The 13916-nt window shown below is 50.1% G+C and overlaps 1 protein-coding gene across 13 annotated transcripts in view; it reads left to right on the top strand.

The window, feature by feature from the left end:
* Positions 1–13916, top strand: part of GATAD2A (GATA zinc finger domain containing 2A) — a 96534-nt gene that overhangs the window by 14367 nt on the left and 68251 nt on the right. For 3 of the 13 annotated variants that reach the window (XM_044948378.2, XM_044948377.2, XM_044948381.2), the window contains exon 1: positions 7261–7296. The exons of 6 other annotated variants lie outside the window; for them this stretch is intronic. The gene's annotated coding sequence lies outside the window, so the exon portion shown is untranslated. Of the gene's footprint in view, positions 1–2371; positions 2438–7155; positions 7297–13916 lie in introns of those variants that run through there. 4 more of the 13 variants (XM_044948375.2, XM_044948379.2, XM_044948380.2 and 1 more) reach the window with 3 other exon arrangements.

The following is a 13916-nucleotide window of genomic DNA, read 5'->3' on the forward strand; positions in this document are numbered from 1 at the left end:
GGAGTCTGGAGCGGCAGGGGCGGTGTGGGGTGGGCAGGGTCGGAAGGTCTGGGGGCTGTGAGGGACCCCGATGCGAGCGTGGAAAAGTGAGAGTGAGCGAGTTCTACTCCTTGTATTCCGGGAGCGTCTTCCTCGCGCTGCCCTGGAAAGTTCCGCGCTCCGACGCCGCCCGGGCACGTGGGGGCCGGGCCGGGCGGGGGTCCCAGAAAGTCGCGGCGTCGCCCTTCTTCCTCTTGCGCTTCCTCTGTGGGTCAGAGTCGGGGCCAGGTCGTGAGGTGCAGCTTCCGAGCGTCCGGGACGGGCATGGGGGCAGTGGCACGTGGGAGCGCGGGGCGGGGGTCCCGGGCGGGAGACGAGGGTCGCGGGCAGGCCGGGCCGCGGCGCTGAACCCCGCGGCGACGGCGACGGCGGCTGCGGATCCCGTGTCAGAATAAGAGTCCCCGCGCGCCCACGCCTGCAGGGCTGGCCCTCCCCCCGGCTCGCGCCCTTCCTGCCTGACCCCGGGGAGCCACGGGACCCTTCCCCCTCTCTGGGTTCCGGCCTTTCTCAGGGCCTTATACTTTAAATTTGCCTCTCCATCTAGGCGTTGGCTGTATTGATTTCTTTTTTCCCACCTGGAAAGGGTTGGCATCAGTGACTAGACAGCAGCAGCTGGCCTTTTAAAGGGATTATTGCCAAGAATCGGAATTGATCACTTCAACAAGGAAAGGCTTATGGGCAGGGCCCTAGCCTAGAGCGTGACTGACACTTGGTGTGTGTGTAAACACTGGGACCCAGAAATGAATGGGGACCCCTCCCTTAGGCACTGAATGACTTGGGAAGCCTGCGTGCACGTTTCTCCCTTGCCCTGGGAATTTTGCAGAGACTGCTTAATTTTGTGTATTTGACTCTACCTTTTTACGTGTGTGGTTCATCCTTATCTTTAGAGCTTTGGATTCTTTAGATCAAAGTCCGAGTGAGTCACTTGAGCCTTTAATTTTTCTCTCTTCCTTACCCTTTTACTTCTTTCAGTTTTCTCGGAGTACACAGTACTGGTTAAGTCTGTGGTTCTTGTGTGTCCATTTCACACAGTGACACCTTCTGGCTGTGGTAGCACAGAGAAACCGCCGGACAGACAGCCTTCTGTGCAGTTCCTGCAGTCTTGGACCTACTGTCCTGTTGATATTCTTTTTCTTCTGATAGTGGTTACAAGTTTTCTTTTAAGTTCAGTTCAATTCAGTCACTCAGTGATGTCCAACTCTTTCCGACCCCGCGGACTGAAACACGCCAGGCTTCTCTGTCCATCACCAACTCCCGGAGCTTGCTCAAATTCATGGCCACTAAGTTGGTGAGGCCATTGAACCATCTTATCCTCTGTCGTCCCCTTCTCCTCCTGCCTTCAATCTTCCGTGAAATGTTCGCTGGCACCAGAGTGGTGGTAGCTTGTTAGACCTGACAGCAAGCTGTGGAGGAAAGATCAAACTGGCCCCAATTTGAGTGCCCACTGTATGCTAAGCTCAGTTCACAGACATATTATTTCAGTGTCACTAATAATCTGATTTGGGAAGGGAGAGTATCGTCTTCATTTTACAGGTGAGATAACTGGAGGCCAGGACTTCTGGAGGCCAGGCTGCTTGCCCAAGACTGCTGAGTAGTAGAGAGGTAGAGCTGGGCTTGTGCCTGCCCTGTGGGGCACCAGAGCCCGGGAATGCTTGCAAGCTGTGTATGAGGATTTTCTGGGAGCTCCCACAACACAAAACCATGTACTTGTCCAAGCTCCAGTACACCTCTGCTTGGAGTTGGGGGATGATCTGGTAACTCTGTTTCTAGCCCTGCTTTGTCCTTGGAGATCAGAGTTACCAGGTGGCTTTTAAGAACCAAGCCACAGAGTCACTCCATTGCTTCGCTTCTATAGCCTATAACTCAGAAGTTGGCCCTTTTTTGGAGGCAGCGGTTTAGATTGGGGATTTTGAGAGTGATCTCCTAGACCCTCTCCTCGCTAACTCCCCCACCCTTCAGCTTTCATCCCCTCTGCTGCCCCTAAAATTCTGAAGCTGGTTTTTGCAGAGGATTGCCTGTCATCTTGGATGTGGTGTAGAGAATGGGATTAATGTATTAATGATTTGGATGCATTGTTATTTCCATTCAGATGACATCATTTTTTTTTAAATGTCAAGTCATCTCTATTAATGCAGTATCATTTGGCAGATCCTACAATCTTATATTCTGATAGAGAGGAAAGAAATAATGCTGCTTTTGATAGAAAAAAATCCTGGAAGAATATGTAGCAAGATGTCAACAAAATCTTTGGGTTAGGATTAGCAGTAGTTTTTTGTTTTTATAAACTTTCTGGTGTCTGTATTTTACAGTTTTGTTTTGTTTTGTTTCTAAGAAAGAAGACTTTTAAATTTAAGTATTGAATGATAAAGCATTTAAAAGACTCCAGTTCTCAACTCTTGTAAGTAGTTCTTCTCACTTGTTTTGCGTCACTTATTTTGTGACTTTGTGGCATTGCAAGTAGTGATTTCTCTATTGATTTATTCAATAAATATCAGAGTGCATACTGTGCCTCTGGCACTGTGCTAGGAATCTCTCCCTGTTCAGTGGAGTTTACTGTGAGATTAATGGGAGAGCAATTGTAACTAATCTCATAAACTTGAGGAAACTTAACACGGGCCAAGGATAGAAGGATGCTGTGAACTGGTAAGCAGGACTCAAGGGGGCCTTCCTTCATCTGGGATCAGAGGACATGTAGGAGCTAAATAAGTGGAAAAGGGAGAGCATTTCTGGCAGAGAGAGTGTTTGGGATTGAAGGAAGATCAGTGTGGTTGGGGCAGAGAGAGACAAATGGGCAGGTTCCAGGGCTGAGGGGGTCCGGAATTTGCCATAAGAGCAGCGGGACCAGCTGAAGAGGGCAAGGCAGGGGCCAGTGTGATGAGGGCGCACTGGGGCGCGCGGCTAGACCTCCTTGGCCCGAGGCCGCAGAGGACTAGGAGACGCACCTGAAGGGCACGAGTGGGAGGGTAGTGAAGCCGCTTCTGAGATGTTGGCGTTTTCTGGTGTTCTCTTGGGAGAAAATAAAAAATGACCTGCAGAGTCTTGAATGTGTCAGTTTCCAAGACGCCAAAGTGTAATACTCTTACCACTGAATCCAGTTAAGGACTGTCAGTGTGAGTGTGTTAACCTCTGAAGGCATGGGCAACTCAAATACTTGTCTCGAGAACTACCTGTTTGGACTTGGGGTGTTTCTGTGCCATCAAATGGAATGGACAAGACTGTTTTCCCTGGGCTTATTTATTTCCCCCAATAATTGAGATAATTTATGCTCATTGTAGAAAACTAGGAAGGTTATGAAACGGGGGAGTAGGTGAGGTCTTCATGAGCCGTCGTCCTGGGGTAATAGAGCATCCTTGGGATTTCCTTATAGTTGTCGGGTTGGGAAGTGCCGCAGAACCAGAAGAACGAGTTGGCAGTGTCACAGTTTGAGGCTTACAGAACTGTGCTGCCAGCTAAGTGTGGTTGGTTGTTAGAATGGATGCTCTTGAGTTATATGAACTGTTTCAGGAGGTGAGTTAGTCAGTCTGGCTTCAGATTGCTATTTGTTCAGCTAATGAAACTTACTTCATTTGCCAACTGTGCAAAGCTACGTCTTTGTCTTGAATTAGGAAGGCAGTGTGTTAAGAAGGTGGAGGTAAAAGGCAGGGGACCTGAAGAGGTGGCAGTGAGGTGGAAGGTGGTGAGACTGTGTTATTGGAAACGAGTAGCAGCTGGGGACGCATCTTGCATACCTGTGGATTTTGGCAAACATGATGCAGGACTTCTTAGTCAAGAGGAGTGTCAGACCACAGGCTTCTTGCCCCTCCCCTTGCTTTCTAGGCTGTATTTGTGACCTCTTTTTTAGTCTGATGAAAATGTAGGTTAGTCTTTTAGGAGACAAAGAAACTTACTGTAATTGAAAACCTGCAGGTCACCTTAGGAAGTGACTGGGAATCCTCTGGAACACTCCAGGGTATGTGAGAAAGGGTCTTTGCAGCTTCAGTGCACTGCATCCACTTTCTCGCTCTCAGTCTTCACAGGGGTACCTGTTTCACAGGTGAGTTTGACAGGGATCTTGCTTTCCTGTCCTGATCCCCAGTTCTTGGATTCCTTATGTGTAAGGACTGAAGATTTGATATGTGTCCGAGGAAATCTGAGGTAGAATGTGCTGGCTGGGGTGGGCTGTACCTGCAAGGGGGCTCTCAACAGAATTGAGGCAGGAGTTTGGAGGGAAGGTTTGATGAGGTTGTAAACTTTGAGGCTGCTTGGCCTCAGGTCCAGCCATAGCTGGGGGTGGGGTAGAGGGCAGAGGCGGAGTCGGAGGCAGTATGGGATTGGAAAGAAAGTCTTCACTTGAGGCTGAAGAATCCTTCAGCTATTCTTCCTGTGTTTCCATCTCTACACTTGACACTACTTGACCTGCCTTGATGGCCAGGTCTTTTGATTTGAACCTTCAAACCTAATTCATCCTAAACGAGGTAATGCCTTTGAGCGCTCTCTAGTACTGCTGGATTACATGCTCATCCAGCTCCTCCTGGTGCGGGCGGGGGCGGGGGCGTGCGGCGGGGCAGGGTTCCCGGGCAGCAGGTCCCTGTAGAGGTGTCCTGGGCCAACCCTGGCTTTGCCTTAGGTTGGGTGTGGGCTCCACCCAGCCTCTTCGTAGTGACTTGACCTTGGTGAGCCTCATCCTCTGTTTCCCATTTCTTCTTCTTTTAAACATATTTGTTTTAACTACTTTATTTGGCTGTGCCAGGTGTTTGTTGTGGCATGGGAACTCTTAGTTTCCTGACCAGGGATCGACCCCAGGGCCCCTGCATTCAGAGTCTTAGCCACTGGGCCACCAGGAAAGTTCCCCGTGTTTCATTTCTGAAAAGGAGGAAGTATTGTCTCCCATGATGGCTGAGTTGGAAGTGAGATAATAAGTGCAAAGGGGCATAGTGCAGCACCTAGTGTGTGCCTGCTCACACGCTCAGGGCCACTGAGTGTGCTGTTGTGGCTGCAGTAGATGAGGCAGAGCTTAAAAGCTCATTGCGCTGCTTCTCGCGTGTGGAGCACCGCCGTGCTTGCGGGACAGATGTCGCTGTCTGCATGTTTGAGATGGAAGAAGGTGAAGCCCCTACAGAGGGTGATGCTTGCAGGGTCACCTTGCTGGGTTTTCTACATCTTTGACTGGGCCCCAGCCTTTCTAATCTCAGACTGAATGTTTCTCCCGTCAGCCTTGGGGCCTCCCTGGCAGTACAGAACGCCTGGGTTGGTGATGTCTCATCGGGGCAAAGGGGACACAGCCCCTCTTCCTGACCCTGGGCTTCCTAAACCTCACATTTTTATTTTCAGGGGGCTGCTCTTCCATTTGTAAGATGTTCACCAGGCAGATCCTCATGGGGTTCTGCCGTTGAGAACCAAGAGGGGCTTCTGTACGTCTGGCCTTATCATCGAGTTCCCTTTGGCCAGGGATTGGAAATAGGTTGCTTGATGGTGCTTGCAGTGACTAAAGGGAGAGTTTGGGCCTGAACCAGTCTTTCTTCTGCACTTAGGCTGCTTGGGAATCTGAAGATCTGACAACAACTTACCATTTTTCAGCTGTGGGCAGGTTGCCTGGCCACCTGGCCTCAGCTTCACCTGTAGATGGGCACTGTATTTTTAACCTCATGGGATGGTTGCAAGGACAACTGAGAAATGTTTGAACAAGTAGTTAGGGGTATCCTAACCCTTAGTCCTCCATTTACTTCTGAGATCAAACTCCTTCCCTGAGGGAATTCCCTGGTGGTCCAGTGGTTAGGACTCCTGGCCCTCCAATGCAGGGAGCGTAGGTTCCATCACTGGTTGGGGAACCAAGATCCAAAAACAAGCCAAAAACCAAAATCCTCCTCTGCCCAGAGGACAATTACAGGAATATCTCCCCCAGTTTTACATCTCAGTTATCAAGCACAATGAAACACTCAGATTGAGGAGCTAGATTTTCTTTATAACAAAATTCTACCACAGCCTAACAATTTGGAGGTCTTCAGAACTCATTGTAAGGAGATCTCACCTAAAAAGGTCAGTCAGGTTGCCCAGAAGGGAATTAAGAAACGCCTTGTGGTCTTAACTCTGCATATAATCCCAATATAACATTTCCTCCAATTCCAATTATTCTATGCAATTACCCTTTGAGTCAGTGGCTGTTAAACTTGACCCAACACATTTTTACCTAAGAGGAAGGTTCTCACCAGGACCTTGGAGGTGAGCAGGTTTCCAGGCCAGTTTTTCCTTACTTGAGTTTACATTTGTTGGGCTTTTGTGGCAGTGACAACAGATTTAGTATTCTTGTGTGTTTGGGGCAGGCTCTCACTGCTAGCCAGCAAGTTCTGAAATTTTTGCTGCTGCAACTTTGATTCACCCATGGGGCAAAGTTTTTCTTCTCCCCCAGTTGTTCAGTGCTGTGGGGAAAGTAGGAGCATGGCAAACAGAATCCTTGGTTTGAAGGTGTTGGTTGCATTGGTTGAGTCACTCCAGACCTGTGGTATTCTCAGGGCTTGCTTATCATTGACAGAACACTTTAACTTCATTTTCTTTTCTTTCCTGTATTATTGTGTATGTAAAAGCTTAATGCATTCCTTCAATGGCAAGTGATTCTTTCAGAGGATTCTGGAGTCAGATCCCTCCCTGGGATTCTTTTTCGTGCACTGGGGAGATTTTGAGGGTTTGGTTAGTGTTTTCCTTGACACTTGTTTGATTAGCTTTTCAGCTAATTACCTTTTCAGCAGTTTGTGTGTTGGTCATCTGTCTCCTGCCTCTTTCCCCAGACCTTTAAGGTTTTTATTGTTGAAGCTTTCTGTCTCTTTCAACCCCACAAGTAACATTTCCTGATAACTAAAGTCTGGGGAGAAGGTGGGAGTCTCAGGTGTCAGTAGTAGTCATGCCCTGGTCTGCTTTTGAAGTTTTCTTGGTTAAGGATATTAACAGACTCGAGTCTGGATTGAAATATCATTGCAGCCTACTGTCAATTTCTGTTTGTCAGGAAGAGCATTAGAAATGTAACTATTTTTGGTCCTTGGGCAGCAGACAAGTTTAATATTCACCTGGGACTAGCTTCTGTGTGCTGTTTCCGCTGAACCCAGCAGGCGGCTTACAGTCTTCCAGATGAGTGGGGCGGGGCTTGATGTTACAAACTGGAAACTGAGGCCTGAGAGGGGGAGTGGCCTGCCCTGTGTTAACTTGCAGAAGAGAGGAGGAGGCAGAGCTCTGTTTCCTCCTGGAGCCTCCTGGTCTGATCTGTTATCCTTACTTCTTTATGGCTTGGTTAGTTTCACAATTTTTGTTTTGTTTTAGGTTTCTCTTCCCTTTATTTATGTAGTGTAGGTCCACTGGCAAATTTCCTTCCTCAGGACCTTGTCTTTTGAGGTCATCACGGTATCTAATGTGAGGATGGGACAGGACACAGGCAAGAATTAAGGCTGCTTCTGGAGTCTCTGGGCTGCATTTAAAAGCCAGCAAACGAAACAGACTGTAGCTATGTTTCTTGTTCTGAAATTGAGTGGTTGATGGCTTTTAGTTTTAAGAGCATTAAACTGCTTTTCCCTATCTATTAAAAAACAAGAGATGGCACTCATTATTTAGGCATCCTCCAGATGAATCATTTTGAGTGACCATTTCAGGATTCAGAAAAGCTGGACATCAGATCCTGTATCAGGCTCTGCTAGTCTAGGGCAGGAGGGACGGTCCTTAACACTCAGGTAAGGGTGAGTCTAGAACAGCACATGCTGGCTGCTGAAAAGCTTTGAGAGAGGTTATTTTTCACTTAACCTTTATATGTGGGGGGAGTCGGCTCTGCCTGCTGAAGTCATCTTTAAGCCGTTTCACAGGTGAGCTGGTTACAGGGATTGAATGTGTTCTTGGATGAGAGAAGATTGGGGTAGGGGGTGCTGAGGAGTTCCGGGAGGGATGTTGGTGATTTGGGAATCTTGGCTCAGGATTGGACAGTTGTCCTTTCCTGCTGCTGGTGCCATTACGTACCCACTCAGCTCCCTCAGGGAGGATGGAAGGGGTTCCTCTTAACTTTCCAGAGATAAAATCAGGTGGCTCTGCCATGACATGCAGCGAAAGTGGAAGGTCCCTGGGGAAGGTGCTCTGCTTCGGGTGAGCACAAGAGAGACCTGCACGCACCTTCTGTGAATTTAAGATGGTGGGAGCATGCCCACTTTGTTGCCTTGGTTTACTGCAGAAAGGAGAAGGAAACTTAAATTGTAACCAGTCTTCTGTGAACCATTGTTGGCTGCTGCTTTTTCTTTTTTTAAGTTATTTTAAAAAAAGTTAGCCCGTTGACATTTAAGAGCCTAAGTTACTCTAGTAGGTGACCCATGGAGTGAAATGCAGTGCAGACGTCTCATCACTGCACAGTGAGTTGGTGACTCACACTTGGGCACACACTCAGGCCTCGGCACGAGTTGCGGGCTCTGAGATTCCCTAAGGAGAGATGCTGAGCTGGGTGACAGAGATGCAGAGATGTCCTCGGGCCCAGGTGGCCCCAGCCCAGCTCCTCAGTGAGTTGCCCTCATATTACTGAAGTGCACTGTGCACATATAATTTTTGTTAGATGTCATGACATGAGAAAGACAGGGCATCTGATCTGTGCTTGCCATGCACACTATTCTGAGAAGAGATGATTTCCTTGGTCTCGGGGGTCTTAACAGCTATTGTGAAGCAGGTTCGTTGTGTGGGACTGGACTGTTGGAGGGAGTGTTCCCTGCACTGGAGTGTCAGGGAGGGATGGCACTGGCAAATCACTGTCCTGGACCTCAGGGTTTATGGAAAGTCTTAGTGGGAAATAAGTTTGAAAAATGATTATTGTTGATGATCTTAAACGGAGGGCTGTTGACACTTGATACTAAAAGCACGGAGAGCCCTCAGGTTTGTGAGGAGGAAAATGCTGACTTGAATTGGGTAGGGAAGCCAGTGAGGTAAAAGGGCCACTGATAAGAGGCAGGCATGAGCTGACATTGCCTTGAATTTGCCTGATGGGGAGTAAAAAGCAGGGACAGGTGCCAGAGATCCTGTGCGTGAAGATCGGGTAGGGATTAAGTGGATACCAGGGGCTGAGGACAAGTCATCTGTTCATTCAGCAACTGGGGTCCCTTCTCTGCCTGGCCTGTGCTGTGCCCCTGGGTTCTGGCGATGGGTGAGATGGCTGGCTCCTGTCCTCGGGGGTCTTAACTCTTCATGGGGAGATAGGGCGCGGTGCTCTGGGAAAGAGGAAGGGTGGGCAGGAGCATGTCCAGGTGGTGGCTCCCGAGTGGGGACTGGAGGGTGACGCAAGCCCTGAGATGGTGGGCCTTAAGTTTTCAGGTGCTGAGTTTGAGCTAAGGTGAGGTGAGCTGGGTCCTAGAGAAGCGTGGTCTGAGATCGTGTCTCCTTCCTGGGAGAAGCCAGGCATTGTGAGACAGCTCAGCCTGTGGGCCTGGATGGCCGTTCTCTGCTTCACTGGGATTCATAGTGGATTGAGGTATGGGGGGTCGTGTGTGGTCATCAGGACCCAGGACCCTCATGAACTGAGGGGTGTGTGTCTTTGACCCTTCTCTGGGGGCTGGGTGGGAACTTGATTTGTCCTTGTGTCTCCTCCTCCCCAAACTAGCAGTGCTTTGTGTTAGATGAAAGTGTGGTAAATAACAGATAAAAGAATAAAATATCTGAGGGATGGTCCCGTATATGAACAGTTTGTTCTGCTCTGTTCCCAAGAGTGAAGTAGTGATGAGTGGATTGAAATTAGGAGGACACGGCCCTTAACTTCACCTGAGAAAGAGCTTTGTAGTAGTTAAGAGGGACCAAGAAGAGGCTCAATGTGATTCCTGTGCTCCAGGAGCTGGTTGGTAATCAGCATTTTCTAAAGTCTGAGAATTTTCCAGCTTGAGGCTTTGGACACTTTTCCAGACAGACCTAGAGCGATTAAGACACTTCCCTGAAACATCCACATGACTTTTTCCAACAGCTGCTACTTTCTAGTTTGAAAAAGTTACCCTGTTTCATGCATTGCTCAAATGCTTTCAAATCCTGACTCTTCTGGCCGAGTTCAGGGAAGAAGACAGGTGGATATCCTGCCAAATGACAGTACGGGTTTTGAGAGTAGGGAGGCGTTGTGGACGCAGGAAGGAAGGGGGCCTTGGAGACTTGGCCCTTGGAAAGAATGACTTGGTTCTGAGAGTGGCATCTGCCTGATGATGGCCAGGGTCCCGGTTTTGAGGTTAAGGGTGGGAGTGAGGCATCAGGAGAGTTAGGCTGAGGGCAGCAGACTGGTGCCTCGTGTACAGAGCTGGGCGGGCCAGCATGCGTCCCGGCCTCCAGCCACCTCAGGAATCCCTCCCTTCAGGGCCCGGGCTGCCCCCGGCTCCATGCTCCGTGGGCCTGGGAGACTGCCGAGTCAGTGACCAGAGGACCTGTCTCCTTCCCCGGTCTGTGTCTGCTCTGTCTCCTGCCCCCTGTGAGCACTTTGCTCTTCCGATGGAAGGAGAGCAGCTCAGTCTGCACGAGTCCTCGCCGCGGGCCCCAGGTCTGCTTGGTGGATGCTGAGTGTGGTTGGCGTATGTGTACATCTCACACAATGGAAAGGACGAAAGGGTCTTCATTTATATTTACGACCCGGGCTGGCAGTGTTGATCAGGTCCTCTTCCCTTAGCTTGTGTGTACCCTGGCAGGTAGGCACTTAGAAGTCTGTGCTTCAGCACCCTCCGAGGGTTTTAGTGCCTCTCATAGAAGGTGAAGACCCACCTGAGTCCCTGAATTTGCTGTATGGTTTGTGGAATGGGGTTTGCACAGCGAGGTTTCCTGAAATTCAGGAAAGGGGTTTCCTGAAATTCAGGAAAGGGTTAAGTTAGTGTGCTCTATTAAGAGGAACGGAGGTTGTGCTGACCTTTGCTTTAGGACGTTCTCCCAGAACCTTGGGAAGGATCCAGCCTTAGGATGGCCTTAGTTAGAGACAGGCGGCTCCCCAAGGTATCATGGTTGAGATTGGAGCCTGGGTCTGGATCCCCATTTAACCCTGTAACCCTGGCCAATCACCATGACTTCTCTCAGCCTGTTTTCTCACCTGTCAAGTGTTCCAATGATGTGTGGGTGACGGTGGCGGTCCCCCCGTGTGAAGTGTGGGTAGTGTTAGCGGTACCTGTGTGGAGTACGGGTAGCGTTGGTAGTACCTCATTCTGTGGTTATGAGGATTAAATGAAATCAGGCATGTAAAGTACTGGCACCACGCCTGGCACCAAATAAAGAATTTAATAATTGTTAGCCACTGTTACACTTTTCTTTTCCTCCTTTAGTAACAAAATCTCTTGTCAGTGTGCTACAGGTGATTCTCTGGATGTTCCTGCCTTTGTCGGCAGTGGGCTTTTTTTTCTGCAGCAGTTTGAGTCTGTGTGCCCAGCGGTGGCTTTGTCAATGAAGAGTTAGGCCCTCCCCTTCCCATGCCACCAAAGCTTGATGAGCACTGGAAGGAGTCCTGGACCACGGGGGACCGCGGAGCCCCCACTTCCAGCAGTCGTATCACTGGGGCCTTGGGGACAGAGCTGCAGTGACTGGGACCTAGGTCTGTGTGAGGCGGCTGGTGACAGAGCATGGCAGTGGGGTGGGCCGCGGAGGAGGCCAGAGGGGTCCTGCAAGGCGCGCCCAGTAAAGGGGAGGTGACTGGACACCTCGCTCGTGCCTCCCTGGCACTCCTCCTCCTCCCCCCTCTTCAGCCCTTTTGGTCTGGGAGGGCTGGTGACCTGGGACTCGAAGCGACTTCCCAGAGGGTTTCTTGCTTAGGTTGGCTTATGTTGGCAGGACTGTGCCATTGGGACGAGATGGACTAGTGGGCTACTTGGGGCCACTTAGCACCGTGTTTCTCTAGAATGTGTGGTCTGCGCTCTCAACAACTGACAGCTTCGAAGTGCACCTTTGCCTGGAAGATAAAGTGTGTGCTGGCTGGTGTGTGTGCCCACGTGCTCGTGCTCGTGCACCCGTGTGAAGGCTCTGTGTGTGCCGTGTGTGCCTGCTGGCTGGCGTGGAGCCCGACCCAAGCAGGCACTCTGCTGTTCGCAAATGGAGCAAAGACATTTCAGTCAGTGTTGGATGTGGACTTTGTGTGGCAGAGTCCTGCCTTTTGTGGGGTCCCTGGCTTACTCTGGGGTGAGTTTCAGGTATAGGCAAAGTCCCCCTGAGGCACAACCCACAGGTTCTTTGGACTTCTTATCTTAAGGCAGAGATTCACATGGCGTTTGCATTGTACCTCACAGCCCATCAGTGTAGACTAGAGTCTACCATCAAGGAGAATTCCAATTTGCAGCAGAGGACAAAGCAAAGCATATTTCAAAATTCTGGTCTCACCGCTGCACCCCTGGAGGCAGGCACTCTCCTGAAGCCTTGGTGGGGGCGGGGGGCCCCGCTGCCTCTCTCCTGGAGCCGCTCCTCCAGGTGTCCGAGTCCCTAGTGCAGTTTCCTTCCTGTCTGCTCCCCAGATGCTGGCTTCTTGGCCGAGTGGAGCAGGACTCTTCCCAGCCAGTGAGGCACCTCCTCTCCGCATTGGCCCTTCTGTGAGGAGGAAGCACTGACGGCCACAGAAGCGGGTGTCGCCCTGCTCCCCTCTTGCCCGCCTCCTCTAAGACCTTAGGGGGCTCTGCTTCTCCATCTTGGGCTCCACTTACCCTGTAAGGGCTGGGGGCAGTGGACAGTTGGATGGTCCCCTGAAACACCCTCCCTTAGAAACCCCTCTATCCTGACGCTCTCTGATCGTATCTTTATTGTCGGGTGCGTTGTCAGGAAGATACAGTGTATGTTCGTGTCATCTCTGTTTATTTTTAATTGGCTTGTGTAGTGCAGGCTTGTGTGTAGGACTTCCCCGGTGGCTCAGATGGTAAAGAATCTGCATGCAGTGCGGGAGACCTAGGTTTGCTCCTTGGGTTGGGAAAATCCCCTGGAGGAGGGCATGGCAACCTACTCTAGTATTCTTGCCTGGAAAATCCCACGAACAGAGGAACCTGTTGAGCTACAGCCCATGGGGCTGCAGAGAGTCGGACACGACTGAGCGAGTAAGCACAGCCCAGTGCAGGGCCGCAGTTTACTGGTGGGTGTTGCCATTGTGGTTTCTTTTTTGAAACCTTGCAGCATTCTAATCAGTTGTGCAATTTAAAAGAATTATTTTTCTTTATGGCTGCACTGTTTGTTGATGTGTGTGCGTTTTCTCTAGTTGTGGCAAGTGGGCACTACTCTGTAACTGTGATGCTTGAGCTTCTTCCTGTGGTGGTTTCTCGTGTTGCGGGGTGTGGGCTGAGTAGTTACGGCGCATGGGCTTAGTTGCTCCATGGCATATGGGGTCTTCCCAGACCAGGAATCGAACCCGTGTCTCCTACATTGGCAGGTGGATTCTTTACTCCTGAGCCACCAGGGAAGCCCTTGCCAGTATTTTTTTGTGCAGTTTATTTGGGGAGTGGAGGGAAGGACTGAGTGATAGTGAAGCATGTCAGGGACTTGGGCCCGGTCTGGGAAGCAAATTTCTAGAACCGTACTTGTAGCTGTGGGTATACCAGCCCCATGGGATTTGTTCTGTACACAGGCCTCAAAATGTTAGAATGATGTTATTCTGCCTCGAAAAGGTGTTGTGTTGAGTGAAATAAGCCAGACAATAAAGGACAAGTACTGCGTGATATCTACTTAAATGAGATGCCCAGAGTAGTCAGGTTCATAGAAACAGAAAGTAGGATGGTGGGCGCCTGGACGGGGTGTGGGGGAGGGAAGAATGGGTGATGAGTGTGTCATGGGGACAGTTTCAGCTTTGCAAGGTGAAGTGGTTCTGGAGATGGGTGGTGCTGATGGCTGCACAGCAGTGGGAGTGTGCTTAGTGCCGCTAAACTGCACCTAAAATGACTAAGACCAAAAAAATGACTAAGTCAGTAAAT

The sequence above is a fragment of the Bubalus bubalis genome, chromosome 9 (genome assembly GCF_019923935.1).
Source record: "Bubalus bubalis isolate 160015118507 breed Murrah chromosome 9, NDDB_SH_1, whole genome shotgun sequence".
In the NCBI taxonomy this organism is placed as follows: Eukaryota; Metazoa; Chordata; class Mammalia; order Artiodactyla; family Bovidae; genus Bubalus; species Bubalus bubalis.